An 18,415-nucleotide genomic window follows, 5' to 3' on the forward strand; every position below is an offset into this window, starting at 1 on the left:
GAGAAGGTCCCTACACATAGCTGGTGTGTTTAAAAAAAAAAACAACTTTTTTTTTTTTACCTTCCTATCTTCCAGTATTTACATACAGAGCTAAGCTTTCAGGAAAAGGGATTTCCCCTCTTTTTGCACACCTGTATTACACAGGTAGGATTTCACTGACTCCTTTTGATCTGTTTCTGGGCCTTTCTGGGTGGACCCTTGGTTGTGAGGGGAGGCTGAGCCTGCTGTCCCACCTATTGCCCTAAGGAATGTGCTCAGCAATAAAATCTGGCTGAGATGCAGGAGTTGTCCTATCCCACAGTAACCTGCTCTTTCATTTGAGAGGAGGTCTGGGTTGTATTGCTGTGCAGCTTTTTTCCCTACAGCAATCCAATTTCTGGCCATGGGATCATGGGTGTAAGTGCCAGGGTGGGACCCAGGGCACCGTGGTGGAACATCCCAAAAGCTCAGGGGAAAAAGTGGGCCAGGATCTGATGGTGGGCATGGAGGGAAAAGGAAGAATCATAAATCAGGAGGGAAGAGGAGCATGACCCAGTAAGAGAGCAGAAGAGCTCGGCTCTCTGCCAGCAGGACCGAATTGAACTCCTCTCCCTCCAGCCCTTCCAGGCACTGGGTTGTATTTCTCCCAGTCTTGCCCTGAAGCGAGCAGAGCTCTCTCCCTCTCAGTGCCGCAGCAGCGCTGGGCACCTCCGCGGCTGCCGGCCCGCTCCGCGCATCCCTCAGTCCGCCCTGACGGGAGGTTTTATGGTCCCCTTTGCCCACCCCCTCCCCAGGCTGCTCCCCACTCCCGGTTCTGGCCTTTCACGTCCCCATCCTCTGCCGCGAGCCCCAGGCAGCTCCTCACCGCCTGTCCAGCTCTGAGCCGCGGCGCCCGCTCCATCCTCCGGCTCACCCGCAGCCCGGCACGGCCCGGCCCGGCGCGGAGCATCCCGGTGGCGGGACCCGCTCCTCCCTCCTCCCTTCTTCCTCCTCCCTTCCTCTCTCTCTCCTTCCCTCCCTCCCTCCCCGCGGCCTCGAGTCGCGCCAGTGATGGAGAGAGCGTCACCGTCTCCTAGCAGCGCTCCTAGCAACGCTCCTAGCAACCGGGCAACATCTGCTCCCGCTGGACCAATCCGCGCGGGGAACATCTGGGCACCCACCTCCGCGGGCTGCGGCCGGGAGGTGATGCGCTCCTCAGTGGCTGCAGGGACCCGCAGGAGCTGCCGCCGCCACCGCCACCAGCAGCACCGCCGCCACCTCGTCCAGGAGCAGCGAGGGAAGGACGGAGCAGCCCTCCCTCTGGAGCCGGGGCTCGCTGGGGTGAGTGCCACTGAGCCGGCGGTGGCTGGGGGCAGCGAGCTGTGGGGTTGCCCATGTCAGCGAGGTGGTGTGGGGCTTTGCTGGTGGGATCTGCTCCAAAGGGTTTAGCAGGTGGCTGTTGGCGTGGAGTAAGTTTTGCGTTTGTTTGGGAGCTCTCGTGCCTTTGCTGCAGCGTGGGAGAGGGAAGAGCCGAGAGGGAGGCTCCGCGCGTCCCGCAGTGCCACGGGCAGAGGTGCTGCTGCTCTGCCGGACTCTACAAAAGGTCGTTTCAATCAGAGTCCTTTTTTTTTTACGGTCAGAGCTGAACTCTGAAAAGTAACCATAGCTCCTCTTTCCATCGCCTGTTAATGCTGTCATCCTCTGGGATGACACAACTGTCTAAATTTAGTTGTCTTAGAGCTGCGAGACGCGAGTATGCACACACACGAGCTCTCTTTTCCTTTCTCTCTTGTAGGATTTAGACATGTCTAATTTCGTTCATATACTCAAAAAGTCTGAGTGTCTCTGGCACACACATGTAAAAGTGCAGAGTTTAAGTATACACATGTATCTGTGATCGTATCTCCCCATGAGAGTGGGAGATGTTCTTACTACAGCGTGCCAAATGCTTCACCCGGAAGGCAAGGCATCCGCCTGGAAAATGTATGTCAGGCAAACTCTGAAATGTGCACCCTGTTAAAGGGAAATGGGAATCTGACTTTCCCCAGACCTGTACTGCTCTGCGGGCAGTGTGAGAGTGTATGATGGAAAATTAATGCTGCTACTCAAAATAATGGCATGGTTTTAATAGTAGCCCTTTAGCTTTCCTCTGAGGTTGACAAGAATTAATGGAGAAAGTAATGTGCCATTTTAAGAGGTGATTGGGGCAGAATTAATGTTCTAGCTCCAGAAACATCCGGATATTTAGAGGAGCAAGCTGTATTTTTGCAGCATTTGCTCTGAGTGGATTATAGTTACACCACTGAGAGACTGACACGGTTTTTTTTTCTTAATGTTTTATCTCCTTTCCTGATGTGTGAAAGGGACTCCAGGAAGCAAGGTCAAAGTTAGAGAATTGGGTGTAACATCAGAACTCTTATTTATCCCTGTTACTGAGCCCTGTGGGGATGCTGAAATAGCACTTTCTCCTCCTGTGGTCCAGCTGCTCGCTGTGTTTGTCCTGATTTTGCCACCTGAGCCATGTGTGTTTCTCCTTGATCCACCACGGCAGGTGACCGTTCAGCAGTGCCGTGCTGCCAGAAATGCTCGCTGAGCCCGTGCAAGGGAGAAATCTTACCAGAACTGCTGAGATTACCCCAGAAAGACCCTTTGCAGACTGACTCCGCATCCTCAGGTAACTAACAAGTTTGCAAACTTCAGCTGGTTGGGCTGAGTGAGGGAATTTATTGGGATTAATGTCGAAAGGGGGTGAACCTGGAATTATTTTTTTATTCTCTTGGGGAAAGCAGTGGGACTCTAAGGAGGGAGACAGGAATAGTCATTCAGCCATTAAGTCTCATGCCTTCATGCCCTCACGAGAGCTATTCAGATGCTTGTGCCCAGGGAGAATCTGCAATTAGGGAGATCTGCACAGCAATCAGCAAACTAAAAGGCGGGTTTAAAGTGCAAAGCCAGCAGACAAGAGTGCGGCTGGGGGTCCCCACCTCGCCGTGAGTCAAGAAAAGGGGGCTTGCTCTGGCTGATAAGGCTCGATATGCTAGAAGGGCTGCCATCGATTGGCAGCCGCGTGAAATCCTGGGGCTGGCATGTGTTTTCGATCCACATGTTCCTCTGCCTGTGGTCCGGTAGCTTTGCATTATCAGCTGGGAGTCCCACAGTGGGACCAGCTGCTTATGCTGCCCTAGGAAAGGAGAAAAGCAGCAGCAGAGCATGTGAAACCAGGCGCACGTTTCAGCTGAGCACCCCCTAATTGCGAGCGCTCTGAAGGTTGGAGACGGGGGAGTTTATCACCGCGGTTTGACAGCAGTCGCAAGGACGTGATGGTACGTCCTGCCATGTCAAAGTCACGTCTCCCGCTGATAATAAAGGCCAGTTTCTGTGTGCTCAGAAGCCTCAGGTTTTGTGTTTGAGCACGCAAGAGATGCTCAGCGAAGGTCTCCGTCTCAGGCAGCTGTAGCTCGCATATTGATCACTCTCCTTTAGGCTGCGATAGGAGCCCTGCAGGGCAGCGGCACATTTGAGTCACCACCTCGGGTGCGCAGCTTGGCGGGGCTGGCTCGGCCAGCCGGCTCCGTGCTCACCCCCTGCAGATGTCTGCATCAACAACCAAAGAGTATCGATTCGGACGAGCCTTTTCTCTGCAGCGCTGAGCAGGCAGGGAGGAATTTTCTTCCCGAGGAAAGGTAGGGGAGGTGCGGGAGCAGGCAGGTGAGGGGATGCTCCCAAGGGCTCACGCACAAGTTCTGTGCCGGGGCTGCTGTGCAGAGCCGGGGCTTGCAGATCCCTCTCTGTTGTTTGAGATGCAAAAGCACAAGCTCAGGTGTTTTTTCCCTGGATATTCAATCATTTTTTAAACTCCGTCTTAGCTCCTGTCTCGGCTAGGCTGCAGCCCCGTGGAAATCGCCCGGCATTAATTCATGCAGAAGAGGGGCTGCTGTCACTGGGGCGATGCAGGAGCGCAGGTGAAGTGACTTTGCTGCAATTTGCAGTTCAAATGGGAAGTTGCCATGATATAAATCTATTTCCAATCCAATTTAGATAAGACAGCCCTCTGTCCAAACATGCCTAATAACTCTGCGAGTACCACGCCATAGAGCACCATAATTATTCCTGGAGAAATAAACAGGAACGGACACATTTTGCTCTGTTGAAAGTACAATTAAAGCCCTTGCGAAGCTGACTCTGAGAGCTCCAAGCCTGAGACACAGGCGCCTATTCCCTCACTGCCGCGCGTGGGATTTATATTCCGAACTTCCATTAGCGCTAATGGCAGCTCCAGCCGCCGCGCCCCGATGTGCTGTGCATTCCGAGCAGGCACGCACCGGCGGGGTGTAAACACCGGGCAGCGGGAGCTGCCGAGCCCCCCAGCACCGCCCGCCGCTGCAAATTGCACCGAGCCCTTGGGGAGCGGCAGAGGGCTTGCGGCTGAGCGCTGCCGGGACGCTGAATGCGCTTTCCCGACGCTCATCCAGGCTGGAAGGACAAACCCCAGGCTCAGGACTCAGCGCTGTGCTGGTTGGTCCCCGTGGGGAGATTTGGCCCCGTGCCTTGACTTGTGGTGTAGCGCTGGAAAAAACGTAATGTGATTAAGATGTATCTGTCTCTGAGCTTGAGTGAGGCAGAGGCAGTGACTCATACCACCTTGCTGGAGCTGTCAAAACACTTGGCTCGCGAGAATAGCCTTCTACACAAAAAGCACTGATTCAATGTTTATATTTAAACAAAACACTAAGGGTCTGATTCACTGCGGCATTACTACAGCCTTGGATGGCTGTAACCCCAGCCAAGCAGCTCCCAGGCACGCACAGAGCCATGGAGTGCTGACTTCCAATAAGGGTTAGAGAAAGGCTTGGTCCTTGCGAGCCTCCTGCATGGAGAGGGGTCCCTCGAGGGCTTTAGCATCGCTGCTGGTGTTGAGGGCACAGTGCAAGGTCACAGTTCGTGCTCTCGTTCCCCTGAACCTGCAGACAGATGTGTGGGCACCAGCGGCAGCCACAGAAGATGATGGTGATGAAATGAGTGGTGGTGGGATGGCCGCTGCACTGATCACAAGAACAGACCCTGAACTTCTCTTGAGCAGCCCTGGGATGGGACTTGAGTGCTTCCAGCTCACTGTCTCACCCCGCAGGTGTGCAGGCAGCACCCCTTCCCTCCCGGGGAGCTGAGCCACCTGTGACAGCCCCTGGGAGCTGCTGAGCTGGCGAAGTGGGTGCTCCAAGCTCTGCAGATTTGGAGCTGCTGGGATTTGCTGACAGATGGTGTGGTGTTGAGCAGCTTGGGGCTACTTTGCTCCTCAAGTAGTCTTTCATTTAAAACTGAGAGCACATTTCAAGCCAAACTTACAGCCTAGAGACGCTCTTGGTGTTTGCTTGGTCGTTGTTCCCCTTCCTTGCTTCAAAACTATGTTATGGGTGTTGGGGTGAGGAGGGCATGACAACTTTGCTGCTTTAGTTGACATAAGGTCTTTAGAAATTTAAATTCAGCCAACCAAGGGTATGTCCCAGGCTGGTGTTGAACCTAACCCCAGAAAGGGGATGCCAGTTGGGTGCTCAATGAACCCACTGCCAGGATGGTCATGTGTGTCCCTCAGCAAAATACAATTTTTCTGTCTGCTCCTGCCAGCCAGCACCAGCCCTGACAGCCTGGGTGGCTATGGGAATGTCACTTCATCTGTCTGTACCTTTGTCTTCCTCAGAGCACTGTGAGGAGAACTGTAATGTTCTCCCATCCCATGGCACTGGGAGACAAATGCATTTGTTGTTGTGCTCAGATAACACAGCACAGTGGGTTTCCACCTGGGAGAACACGATATCAGAGTAATTAAATATCCAGGCTGCCCAGGCTCTGGTGTAACTCAAATATTGGAATGAAACCTGCAAGCAGAGAAGGTTGCTGCATATGAATTTAAACCTGTGATTTAAACTCAGTGCCAGTGGAATGGTGAAGACCACAGCCCTGCCCTTGCCCTTGAGAGCTGAGGTGGGTGCTGGGAGCATCTCTGATGTGTGTGGTGGTCCAGGGCAACTAGAACCCTGACAACCTTGGCAGTGTTGTCCCACTGTAAGAGCAATAGTCCCTCTTAGTCCCAATAGTCCAGAGAAATGCTGCTCTGAAGTGCCATCCATGTCCTGATGGGTCCCAGAGCAGGGCTGAGGGCTCTTGACTCCAAATGGGCTGTTGCTCCACCAGTCAGTTTTCTGCACAGATCTGCAGAATCCTTCATGAAAAACCTCCATCCTCACAGACTTAAAATTCAGTGAGAAAATGCAAGAATCCTCTCATGGAAGGGATTTTTTCTTCAGCCCCTTCTTGTGGGTTTTTGATGTAGAAGAAGGAAGGGACAACACATTGCTCCTTCCTGCCAGTGAAGAAGAGATGCTGTCAGTCCCTGGAATGGTTGTGTGGGTATCTCATCACCCCCAACTGCAGCTAAGGCTCAAGGAGCCTCTCATGCCCCATGGAAGGATCCTTCCAGCAATATGAGGTCTGTGTTTTGGCTGTGCAATAGATTATTGCTTTTCTATTCTGTCAGGGAACCAAATCCTTTATTTTTTTTCAGAAAATCTAAGTTTCAAATGCTCTCACAAGGAGATCCCAATTTGGGGAAGAAAATATTTTCCTTAGGACCCGACTTTGAGTTAATCTGTGAAGTGTCTCTGGATACTTTCTACCCCTGGATTGCCTTTAGACATCAGTATAATAAAGCTTTGGTGTTTTTTTTGTTTCTTTTTTTTGGTGTTTGTTTGTTTGTTTGTTTGTTTTTTTAAGTACATTTAAAAACAAGTAACAGAAATTTCTTATAAAAGGGATGGTTTGGGAGGAGACTGTGCTTCCCAGAAATGCACAGGGCTCCTCATGTTTTCTGGTGAATAGCCAAGCAGAGCCCAGTCCTGGCTCTCAGGGGGACCCAGTGCTCCCCAGGCTGAGTACCACTGGAATTATGGACCTCATTAAGGTGCTGAATTAGGACCATGTCACCTTTCCAGGGAGATGAGCAAGCTGAGATCAGGCGGCCAGGCCTGGCTGCAAGTGCCCTCTGCTGGTCCTCTGCCGGGCTCAGCTCTGGAGGAACCGACCTCGCCGTGGCTCTTGTCACAGGACAAAAGCCCAGTAATTCCCTTTCTTCTCCTAAATGTTGAACCTCTGTCCTCTGTGCCCTGAAAAACTGAGGCCACCCGGAGAACAAACCAATTCCATCACCCTCCCGCTGCACTGGGGCTCTTCTGAGACAACACTACCATCTAGTGAATGCTCTCTGCATTGGTTTTCCAGGGAAGCCACGGAACTCCGGGCATGATGGGTGGAAAACAAAACCCAATCCTCGGCCCGCACACCCCACAGCAGGGCACAGGGTCCCCTGTCTTGCACACAGGTGGCCCCATCCTGGTCCCTCCTGCAGTGCACGGTGACATTCCCATCTAGAGCATCTCCTGCCTGCTCTTTGGGGCCGTGGCTGGCCCCAACACCCCACTCAGCTGTAGGACCAGGAGATCTGCCTGTGCCCGGTGCTGTGGTGGTCACTCCAGGCAAGGGAGAGGGGCTGGCTGTGCTGGCAAGCCTGAGGGTGGCTGTTTCAGAGACAGCTTCACATTTTCCAGCCTCTCAACTGTTTTTCCAGCGGGTTGAGGGCTGCAGGCTGAGGCTGAGTGTTGTCCTGGCTGCACTCCTCCTCTGGATCCCTCCTTGCCCTGCACACCCCAGACTGTGATGCTGCAGCCACCCTGGCCAATACTGACTTTCTTTTTCCTCCTTTGTGCAGAGCTGATCTGCTCGGGGCCTACCAAAGACACTAACGACGTCGAAAGTAGCTTACTTTAAGAGAAAATATGCAGAAGAAGAACATTTACATCAGGATTACCATGAGTATTGTCCAAAAGTGAGTATCTCTCTCACTCCAGACCCCACCCTCCCACTAATTTCATTCCTTGAGGCTAAAGACCCATTCATTTGTTACTATAGGATACTAGAAAATATGATGTGAGTTGTTATTGTAAAGGTAAAAAAGGTAAGTTTGTTTTCTGACTCTAGCATTTATAGTTTTCTAAAGGTGACAGTGGATTGGAGGGTGGAAGTGCCACCTCTCCAACGACACTGGACAAACTACTAGTCTATTAAATTTCTCTACTTCTCTAAAAGAATGTAAAAACAATACGTTATTTACAAAAAGTGTGTAAAAAAAGTTTATTGCAAAAATGTAAACTCGAAAGCTTTAAAAAACCTTAAAAAATCAAAACAACATCCATTTACTCCCCAGCACCTGATACTACCGGAGGACCGGACTTGTATCCTAAAACTGTCTCTCCAGAAACTCCGCTTCCTGGACGACCCCGAAGCCTATCTCCGCAGGTCTGTATTAATTAACAATCTGTTGAGGAAGATTCACCTAGAGACAGAGAGGGAGAGCTATGAATACTTTAAGGAGGCTCCGTGCTATAGGACTGCCTACTCTGACGCACGAAAACGGCTGAAGCTGATGGTGCAGGAGTGCTGTTCCCAGTCGCTCTATTATGAAGAGCTGCACTCGTATCGCATCGTGCCTTACTCTGCAGAGAACGCCGTCTACGGGATGGGCTACACGGGCAGCCACCTGGAGCAAAATTCTCAGTTGCTTATTTATAAAATGAATTAAAGTAGCTGTTAGACCCACTGATGTTTGTTTCTGAATGCTTGGACTGCTTGTTGAGGTGTTGAGATGAGGCACTAATTGCAGATGTGTTTGCAATGGAGGCGGAGGCCAGGGAGCTGAGTGGAAGGTGCTTTGGAAAATGCTCTGCAGTCCCCGCTGTTAACCCCCGGTGTGAAGCACCTTGCTGTACACACAGAGAGGTGCAATACAGAGGTCCTAAACCTGCAGAGACTGCGTGCAAGGCGGTTTGTGGAAACAAAGCTGCACTTAAAGTTACCTGTGTGTAGATACGGATGCTCCAAATCACTCTCGCAGTTAAATTACACCATCCCCGGTGCAAGGGGAGCCCCCGAAGCAGTGGAGTAGTCTAACAGTGAGGAGTAAAACACAAGTTATCTGCTGTAAAAGTGTAGACAGAAAGTTTCTTTGAGAATTGCTTTGACCATGAAGGAGTCAGTGCCAAAGGAATCAGTCTTTAGCTTAGGATTTTCAGAGACTGAACTCGCTTGCTACTTACAGACACTCTATACTGAGATTTGCAAGGGTTTGTGGGTTGTTTTTTTTTTTTTTTTTTTAAATAATTGCATTCACTTTTTACTTATATTATCTCTTAGCTGGTATCTACTTTGCTATTTTAATACAAACCAGAATGACTCACAGGAAAGATTGTTTCTTCAGCCCATCATCAGTGTTCCCTTAACTTCATTTGCCTCTTTCCCTAGCTGTTTCCCCAAATACTTCTTTGCATGCTAATTTGCTGTTTGGCCCGAGGTTCACACTGGTGCTAGGGAATAGACAGCAATTTCTTTTTATGTGGACTATAAAAGGCAGAAAAACAATGACAACTCTCATAGATAGAGAATGAATGTATCTGACAGATGATGGTAAGACCTCAGAGGCTCTCCTGATGAAACTGCTCAGCATTAGTAATAATGTTTCAGGTTAAGTGAAATGTCTAATTTCAATCTGGGAATTAATTTTAAAATATGTAAATATATATATTTCACAAGCTATGGCATGTGGGATGTTCAGCAAATGGAATGACTACAAGTGGAAAGTTTCATAGCTGCCAAAGCTACGTCATGAAAATACCAAAGAGTAACATTAGGGAAAAGATGATGCTCCAGCAATGGGGTCAGAAGCAGAGATTGCACTATAACCTGGGGGAATGTGATTAACGAGCCTGTAAATTAGCTGTTAGGGACCTGCATCCCAGAACTGCTGAACAAACACAAGATGGTTCAAAGCCTGTCAAAGTCCTACAGGTCTGCTGGCTTTGCCTCGCTGGCTATCACCACTTTAAAGCTTTAAAACAAAGTAAATAATAGCGCACACTCAGCTGGAGGCAGATATATATATATACATATATATACATATATATCTAAGAACATAATTTTTTATTTGTTTTGAAAGGCTTTGCTCTTGCAGATGTGGCTGATGCTATTTCTGAAGCATTCTATAGTGTGAACAAATACCGTGGCTTGCCAGGAATGTGCTTTTTGTGCCAGATTCCTCCTGTCACCCTGCTCAGAGCGCCCTGGTCGTGTGTGTCGCACATATCGTCACAGCTCCCAGGCACGTGTTAGCGCTGGAGAAAAGGCAGAAAGGCAAAAGCAAAAAGGTGTGAAGAACAAAGTTAACTCTGGTATCAGTAGTTAGAAGTCAGTAGAGGTTTAGGAGACAGAAGGAAGCAGTAAAATACAGTTTTGGTTTTTTTTTTTTTTTTAATTTGAAAAAAGAAATTAATGTCAGCAGTGTAATTCAAAACAAGGATAACCTGCAAACTGGAGAATATAAACATCTCAGATACTGTGGGAAGGCTGAAAAAACAGGGCAGTGCTGTTTGGGAGGTGCTGTTAGTCATTATGACTGTTCAGATCTCTGTTTTTGCTTTGAGACAAGTCATATTTACTTCTCTCTTAGAAAAGTGTCTTTCAATCCTTAGCCAGTGCAGTTCAGCCTCAGAGCTTCCTGGCTGTGCATGGTTTGATTCCTGCTGTCCCTGGGCTTGCACCAGCCCAAAATCATGTAGCTGGTGCAGTTGCATGATTTGAGAAATGGTTTCAATGTAGTTTGAGAAATTTCCAGTGGAAAGGGGCCATGTCCACTTCAACAGGGGGCTGGTGGAACCCAGGCTGCTGATCAGGTCCACAGGACAGCCCCAGTGTGACCAGTAAGAGCTGGCAGAGAAGCCCATTTGCTGTTGTGAGAGGTGCCATTATCCCTCAGGAGCCCTCTGGCCTCTGCGGCACCGGGAATGCTTCGTGCCAACCCAGGGCTGGGGAAATGGTGAAGGAAAATTGCTCCTGTCTTCTGATCTTTCAAACCATGTAATTTTCCACTCTGAAGTGGTTTGATTTATGCTTTTTTTTTTCCCCTCTTCATGTCGGTTTTCATCTGATTTCATAACGATCTAGCATGTACAGGAAATGCTTAAATGCTTCTTTTCTCTTGCTGACTGACTTTTTATATTCATAGGATGGTTCTGGCTTCAATAAACAAATCTTTTAACTTAGAATTAGAAATATTTCAATGAAACGAAAAAGCTCAGTAGGATCAAAGTCTTTAACCTCACCTGAACAAAAAAACATTGGCCCTGTCAGATTCACCTTTGAAGAGGTTTTGTGCCTGCTGAAAGAGGAAGATACTTTCTTGCCTATTGAAAGCTTCTCTGTGAAGGCGTTGTGATAACTGAACAGATATAGCAGACAAAAATCTGCATCAGGTCACAAAACTCCTTGGGCTACCTAGGAAAGAGGATGATAATTTAGTCATGTTTTTCTCATGTGCTGTCTTCTTGAAGAAAACAACATTGTCTCTTTTTTTAATTTTCACTTGCTCCAGGAGTTGTTAAAATGGATTATTTCTTTCTAGAGAACAAATTGAGTTTTTTATGGATGACTTTTTGATATGGAATTGAATCAAAAGTTCGCTATTCTATATGCTTTTAGTCTGCTTCAGTTTTTACTGCTTCTGCTTTGCCCAGCATTGGTGCTGCTGAAAAGTGGGTCTGAAAATTTTTATTTGAATGCTTAAAAATAGTTTATGGGGTGATAAAGAAGTACAAATGTGCAATAACATTGCAAGTGACTCCCAAAATATTTGACACCTTTTGAATTTTATACTTACATTGATTTTAACATTTAGTTGCCAAGTTACTGGGTACCAGCATTTTAATACAGCTACATACAGTGATTTTTCTTTTTTGGGTTTGTAGCTACAGTTCAGCTCTTCTGGCTTCTGATGTGAGAATCTGTCTGTAGGTGGTCAACTTTCACTGAGATAGATTTTTTTATATATATATATATGTTCTATTATGACTGCATTAGGAACTCCTACATATGGGCTATGTTTGCACTGGATGTAAAGAAAGTCCTTGCTTCCCTTTGACTCAGTTGCCTTGGAGATAGAATATTCATCAGAGAGAATATAGATGAGCTGGGTAAGCAGGACAGACTTGGTGAGGAGAGCTGATCATTTTGAAAATGACTGGCTTAGGACAATTAATTTTCACCTGGGAATAGCAGCACACTTGGCTGTAATTAGTGTCTCCATGAGTTGAGTTTTCTTTGTGCTGCTTTTCTGGCTGGACATGCTGGTGAAGGGTGCATGGGGTACCTTTGTGGGGGCCACAGTGTGGGTGTGGATGGGGTCTGGTGCAGAATCCCAACACTGAGTCTGAGTAACCTGCTCTAGTGCAGGTGTGTCCCCACCCACGGCAGGAGGGTTGGAACCAGACAGTCTTTAAGGTCTCTTCCAACTCGAACCATTCCATGACCCCATGATTCTGTGACATTAGGGCCCTGATCCTGTAAATGCTTGGGTTATCACCTGATTTCCTCACTCTGGAGCCCGAGAGGCTCCTCGTGTGCTTGATGCTCAGCATGTGCATGAGCTTGTGGGGGGCTGGGGCTGCAGATCGCCCTCAATCGCCGCCTTATCGGTGACAGTGACCCCCGAGCTGCTGCTTCAGCTCTTCAATACATTTCTCTTGCACTGTAAATTGAACTTCTGTTTTCCAATGAATGTGTGGAGTATATGGACTATTGTGCCTTAAAGTCCCATCCTCGTACGAGCCTTTGTAAATGTTCTGTAAATCCACAAACCGTCTATCGCTGGTATCTCTGTGCACTCTCTACAGATCTGATTTGGTACTTGGCAGGACCTTGGGAAACCCAACCCTGACCTCAGTTTGCCATGAACACGAGAGGGGATTTGCCAATTCCCTCTTTTCTTTTTTCAGATTGCTTTCCTCTCCAACATTCATGAAATTCTGTTTGTCTGGTTTCTGCCATAGTTGGGCTCTGGGTCACCTGCAGTACCAGGAGCTCCTCGCAGGAACTCTGAAAGTTGTAAAAAAGTTGTCTCCAGATTTTAAACACCACCTGTAGAACACTCCCAGGAGGGAATCACAGCTGCATATGACAACTGTGGCAGGTGTTGTCAAGTATATCATCATATATTTGACACGATTGACAAAGCAGAGAAAGGAACACCTATTTCTATTGAAATGCATGAGCCTGCATTATGTTAAATACATGGTGATTATACACCAAATAATTGGAATAATACCTACTGGTTCTGTAAAAAAAAAAGCCTTTTAATGTTTAAAATTACCTGGGACCTGACTGAAGGTTTTTATGAAATTGTTTTCTAAAGTGAATAGTAGAAAAAAATGTATATGTATTTTAAATATACGTATGATGTGCATGTTATTAATAAAGATCTATTTCTATTGAACCAGATGGAGTCTTGTTGATTGTATGTTGTTTGATTTACAAGATAAATGTAATGTTTCTAAAGAAAGGTTTCTAACTCCATCAATCCCCTAAAAAACTTACAACCACAGATTCTTTGAAGGATCAGAGAGCAAACCTGGGGTAACTTCTTGTCATTCACTTGTCCTGCCCTGATCCCATTGTTTGCATCCCAACTTGCCTCTGGACTTGCAAGACCCTTCTTCTTTTCCTTGTTTATGTATTTTATTTCAAATTCTGCAAGGAACCATTTTCCTAATGATGTTCTGCAGGGCATGTTCCAGATGCTGCCAAAGGGTCAAAGTTAAAATAGTTAGCTTTTGGAGCCTTTCTGAAAAATGGGATTTTTTTACTAAAAATCCTGATTATGACAGAAAGATCACCATCTTCCTTATCCTCAGGAATTTTCTTTAGGATTCTTTTCTTGAAGAAGCTGAAGTGAAACATTGAACATATTGAAGAGATACTGAAAAGGAGAACTATTTACATAGAATGGGTTTTCCCCTGTGGGCAGGAGCCTCTTGAGGCAGTTACAGGGAAACATCTTCCAGGGCCAGATGCTTCAGCTCCCATGTGCAGCCAGGACTTGGGTACCACCTGGGCTGCAGCTCCAAGTTTTGTAAAGACTGAACATCCCAACCAGGTGCCATAGGCACAGCAGCAGATCAGTCACCCCCTCTGAAGCTGTTGCATCAGGAGACAGCAGCTGGATGTTTCAACCTGAGTACAGCCACCTCAGATCCTGGGATGTTCCTTATCACAGTCCTTTATCTGTCTCTGAACCACTCCTCTTTTTAACCAAAAAGCAATACCTAGACCTTGGCCTGGGGATGTGCATGACTTAAGGAATGGGCTTGCTGCATATCTGCAGTTTTAACCTGCTTTTTTGCCACATATTTTGTGTGAAAGACCAAGGGTCTCTGGCATAGAGAAATATATTCAAATGCCCAAAATTTCTCATGGATGTAGGCACACAGTTTGTGGTAATTTGGAGTGGGGCTGTGGCACAGCCTCATCCCCAGTGGGCACAGCTGTGAGGAGCAGGTGAGCAGCACTGACAGCAATGAGCCATGGAGTGCCCAGGTGCACTGAGCAACCACCAAAGGGAGCAGAGGACACTCAGGTGTACTGAATGAATGATGCGGAGTATAAAAGGCTAAAGAAAAAGAAGGGAAGATTCTTGCAGCCTTCTCAAGTGGTGTGATGCTGCTCTGTATGGGTTGAAGCTTTCTGAAATTGTATGATGATTCTCTGTGTATTGTGGCCATCTCAGCTGTGACATGTGCTGTGAAACCTGGATCCTTGCTAGGAGCTGCCACCTCTGAGGATTCACCACACAGGTAAGATATGCTGAGGCTTCCTTGGCCCAGTCGTGGGGAGAACTGCCTTAGTGTGGAAACAAAAGGCATTGGAGCAGCCTCCCAGCTCCCAGAACAGAGGCACTGGGTTGTCCAAGACAGGCAAACACTTTCCCACTATGGATTTTTTCAAGGTCATGTGGATCATCTTGCCACAAAGCAAATTCAGCTGCAGACTTAAGGTGGGCTCCTCCGTGCCAATTCCTCTGCTGCTTAAGGAGGTGATGAAAATACCATGGCCAAACCATTGTTGGCTTGTTCTGCACTCAGCTGAATTTTCTTTTTAGCTCTTTACAGCCACTTTGAATTAAAGTAGCTGCTGGGCTGCCCTACCCTGGCACTGCCAGCCCAGATCTAAGGAGCAGCTGGCACAGGACCCAGGGAACCCAGCTGAGAGCTGTAACTCATCATTGCATCCCACCCTCCGTGCATTTCAGGGCTTAATTAATTCAGACCCCAAGATAAGCAGTGCTGATGGCCAAACCAGGTGATGCTTTGAGCTCCTGGCTGCAGAGTGCTGAGCAGAGCCCTGCAGCCTCCCAGCTCCCCTAGTCCAGCAAGGGGCTCTGCTCTGCCTTGCTGCCTGCAGGCTGATGTGCCACTGATGAGAAATTGTCCCCACTTCGGCTGAGTGGTGCCAAATTGTAGCTCTTACTGGTTGAAGGAGTCTTTTTTTGTGACATAAACCGCTCAGTGGACATCAATGCCAATTTGCTGCAAGGAGGTTTGTGTGCAACATTTGCTGTCGGGGAGAGGAAGGCTGCCTGGAAAGGAAAAGGTCTTTTTCCCTGTAAGGTGCCAGAATCTCCTGTTCATAGTGGGGAAGCTGTAATTGCTCTCCTGTGTTTGAGGCTCAGGGCCATGCAGACATTTCAGGTGTGCTGACACCATCCCATTACAGGGTTCCCTGGGTCCTGTGCCAGCTGCTCCACGAATCTGGGCTGGCAGTGCCAGGGTAGGGCAGCCCAGCACAGTCTGGGCACCTGACAAGGCCACGGCCCTTGCTGGGATGCTGGGGGGAGCCACAGGAGTTTTTTAACCTGTCCCCATTGGGCTCATCAATCCCATACACAGAAAGCATTCCAAAAGGCTGGATGCACCATGACCCCAGACAGGGTCTCTCCCAGAGCTCTCTAGTGCAGGCAGGGGTGGCATCTCAAGGCTGTGTTATCCAGGGAAACATTGGGATTTTGTAGGTAGATGGAATTGCAGGGTGGCACTCTGTGAATGCACCCAGTGTGACAGAGTCATAAGGTCCTGCACTGTGTTTGTGGGCATTAATGCAGGTCCTGCATGGCCAGGTGTAGAGTGTGATATCCCACCATGGGATGTTTTGATAATGGAATCAGAGTGCTGTTCCTGATGATGCCAATGATATGGGTCACTGGCTTACAGCATTAGTGTAACTAGCTTTTTTTTTCTTCTGCAAAATTTTGTGCCTAAGGCTAATGGGCATATCCATACCCTTTAGGAACACAGGTATATGCGCAGATAGCTGTGGTGAAGACAAGTCTGCCCTGGAGGAGAGCTAGGGATTGTGTCTGGCTGCTGCTCAGACAGATGCAGAGGCTGGTTTGGGAACACCTGAATTAGGACAAAAATCCTGGGCTGGAAGTTCTCAATTCCCAAAAGTCTTGCACTTGCTACCAAGGAGTTACTCTTCTCCTGGGATTGTTTTAGCTGGCAGTTTGTGTTCTGGGAGATGGGTCTGAGTGAAGACATGACCAGGGGCTGATGGACTGGCTCAGAGGTGTCTGCTCTGGTTCCACGTGGGATAACAAAATCAGTGGTGGAAGGGACACTTGTCATGACGCTGGAAAAGCCCACATGGATCTTGCATTTGCAGTTCTCAAAGCTGGGATCGCCTGGAAAGTGAGGGCAAGCTGCAGTTAGCACAGGGCAATAGTCAGATGCTGGTACCCTGGGGACTGAGCCTGCCCTCCGGGACACCTTGTCCCTTCCTCCGCGGGCAGGTCGCTCTTCCCCCAGCGGTGCAGGGCAGCTTTTGTGCCTGAAGATGGCACTGCTACATCGAAGGATTGCTGGAAAATTGCTGTCGTGGAGCTGCGTGGAAAGCAGGTGGGCAGAGCAGCTGAGGGGAGCTCAGGTGAGGGTGCAGTGGTGGGTGCTGGCTGGGTCAGGGCTCAAAGGACCCTGCTCCCCTCTGACAGGCCACTCCCAAACTCTCTCTGTACCTCTTTGCAACATCATCCTGAGTTTTTCCTTAGCTTTTGGCCCCAGAGAGTGTCCAAATCTTGCTAGTTTGGTGTAAACTCTCTCAAGAAGCTGAAATGTGTGTGTTGTTCTCTGAGCTCTGCGGGGGTCTGCTGTAAGCAGGACAAAATGCAAGGAGCTGCTCTTATTTACAAGAGACAATTCCCTTCTTGCTCTGGTGGTTAGAAGGTGGATGGGAATGTGACCCAGGCTCTGCCCAGTGCTCACATCGAGTAAAACAGCAGTGGCCAGAGCCAAAGTGTGAATGAAGTTGTCTTTTCTGGGCTCTTGCTCTCCCTTCCCTTCACTTCTTGGAGGACCTGAAGAAGCAGCAAATGATCCCTAAATTGTGCAGGGAAGAATTGGACCTTGCAGTAAGGGAATGATGACCTTCCCTGGCCCCTGGATGACCAAGATGTCCCAGATCTGTTGTCTGGCCATCAACTTTGGCTCTGTTTCATTGCAAGGGTGATGGGAGACTGACTGCAATTAGGGTGAACTGGCAGTGATGTCTTGAGCTGGGTCTGGATTTGCAGTTTTCTGTTCATTGGCACCCCCAAAGGCCACCAAGAGAGAGAAGAATTCTTTACTCATTAGGATAACTCTGTCTCTATCCACACACACACAAAACGCCTATCTCTGTGTCTTTCTCTTCACCACTGGAGGGCTGCATCTACCTGCAGACTCTATTTAGGTTACACTAAACCCAGAGCACCTGTCACTTTGAGAGATCTGTTGTGCAGTGTAATTGGGGAAGGCTGACAAGCAGAAACTGTTTTCTTTTGGGAAAAATCTGCTGTAAACTTCATCGGTTTGCAGTGAAAGTGCTTTTTTTCCCTGTTGGAAGCTTTGTGGTTAGCTCTAATAAAGGCAGTGAGTTGGGAGGGAAGGGGGAAAATTTTTTTCAGGATAACAGGGCTGTGAAAATAGAAGCTCTAGCTTGTTTTGAGCTGTGTTCCCTCTTTCATAAATTAAATACTAGTGCTGTTGGAGATGAAGAGATCCTTGATCTTCTGAATTTACTTCCAGCCATCTGTTTCTGAATTGTGCCTGAGCTGGATGGTGGCTCCCTGAGGCTCAGCCCCTCTGGTCTCCAAACCCAAGCCCTTCTTGGTCCCCTTGGGATCAGCTTTCTGCAGAGCCTGGCAATGGCTGAGCTCCCTTTTCCTGCTTAACCCTCAGGATTAAAAGGTGCAGCTGGGGAGCAGGAGATTGACAAGTGAAATATTTTATCTTATTTTACAATGTGTTACATTGTGCTGAAGAGTTGGGCCTCTCTGGGCTCTCTGCTCAGACTGCTGTGGGTTTTTTTTTTTTCAGCTTCACACAGAGTTTGCAGGTTTCTATTCTAGCTTTGAACTCCTGTAGCTTGGAGACACAGCAGAGCCACTAGGAACTGCAAGACAGGTATTGCCTTAAGCCATGCCTGTCCCCTTTGTAACTGCAGGGTGGTGAAGTTTGATGATTGACTCTCAGGCAGGGCCTCCTTGGGGATGGGAAAC

At 48.3% G+C, this 18,415-nt stretch overlaps 1 long non-coding RNA gene across 1 annotated transcript; it reads left to right on the forward strand.

Moving 5' to 3' along the window:
• The first annotated feature begins 1,123 nt into the window (after positions 1 to 1,123).
• On the forward strand, positions 1,124 to 13,324 carry LOC128790275 (uncharacterized). The gene is made up of 4 exons (XR_008431681.1): positions 1,124 to 1,299; positions 2,510 to 2,632; positions 7,718 to 7,834; positions 8,213 to 13,324. It is a non-coding gene; the product is annotated as an uncharacterized LOC128790275 (long non-coding RNA).
• Positions 13,325 to 18,415: the final 5,091 nt, after the last annotated feature.

Source organism: Vidua chalybeata, chromosome 6 (assembly GCF_026979565.1).
Source record: "Vidua chalybeata isolate OUT-0048 chromosome 6, bVidCha1 merged haplotype, whole genome shotgun sequence".
NCBI lineage: Eukaryota > Metazoa > Chordata > Aves > Passeriformes > Viduidae > Vidua > Vidua chalybeata.